The sequence below is a fragment of the Rhagoletis pomonella genome, unplaced genomic scaffold (genome assembly GCF_013731165.1).
Source record: "Rhagoletis pomonella isolate Grant_MI unplaced genomic scaffold, Rhpom_1.0 Rhpom_scaffold_00004, whole genome shotgun sequence".
Classification (NCBI taxonomy): domain Eukaryota; kingdom Metazoa; phylum Arthropoda; class Insecta; order Diptera; family Tephritidae; genus Rhagoletis; species Rhagoletis pomonella.
This window is the reverse complement of record NW_023458558.1, coordinates 64,939,755-64,940,970: the sequence shown is the minus strand read 5'-3', so window position 1 is coordinate 64,940,970 and position 1,216 is coordinate 64,939,755.

Genomic DNA, 1,216 nt, shown 5'->3' with positions numbered 1-1,216 from the left:
TTTTTCTATTTATTTTTATTTTTGTTAAAAATATCTTGGCTGTAACAAAATGGTGGTCCTAGTCGATGTTTAGCACTCTGAGTGTTCGTAAATTCAAATCACGGCGGCGGTGTCAGGGAAACTAAGTGTCCGGACATTCCCGGTGCATGTCTTCAAATTTTAGTCCTTTGTTCGTTTGCCGTCGTCGTCATCAAAAGAAAGGTGTTTCATCTTAAGCAATTTTAGTTATTGGTGTTTGTTTACGTGGAAAATCCGAAGCCCTAAGGAGTGGGTATCTCCGAGGCTCCGCTCAACCACAAATTCCACACCAAATGTGCACTATGTCTCATGCCACCTATAGTTGATGTCTCACGCTGCGAATATTTTGGAGTCATACACCGTCCAAACCATTTCCTGTCCTGTCTTATATTTATTATATATGTACATCAGCTGGATAGAGACAGCATCTTTATAGAGGGTCGTCATCTTAGAGAGTAATAATCATCTAAGGCTCTTCAGGTCTATGCACTGCGCAGTGGTGGATCCTAAGTCCAGCTTATCACCAATTGATAGGAGTATTTTTAAGGTGCATGTTTATATAGCGAACCGATACCATTGATCTACATACCTAAATGAAAACTTACAACTCAAACATTTATATTTCAACTTAAGCGAATATGGTTAAAGAGTACAAAAGTATATTTTATTATTTTTATTCTAAGAACTTACATCTTCCTTTGCATATTTAGATAGACTTGAATTAGTTTACTTTGTTTCATAATTTATTTACCTTAATCTGTGCGTATATATTTTATCGCAGCTACTGTTGTGCGCTATTTAAATATAAATATTATTTTATTTGAGTATATGACAGATTTCCTCCATAGGGCACCATAAATTTTGCAGCAAACAGTCGTGGGCGCATATACAATCATACATATTTATGTACTTTTGCACACACATATATCTACATACATGTTTGCAAGATGAAGGTGCAGAAATGAAGCTGCTTGCTAGCGTAATACAGTGAGAGTTAGTCAAAATATTTCAGTAATTTTTTTCCATATTTTGAAAATATTTGGTTTTATTAAAATTATATTAATTTCTAATAAAAATATAGTTCATACTCCACCGAAATCCATAAAAGTCAAAGTTTGTTACTTTGGTATAATTAGAAAAAAAAAATCGTCAAATTTTCATTAAAATTTCATACTTTTTATTCAGAATTTTTATAATT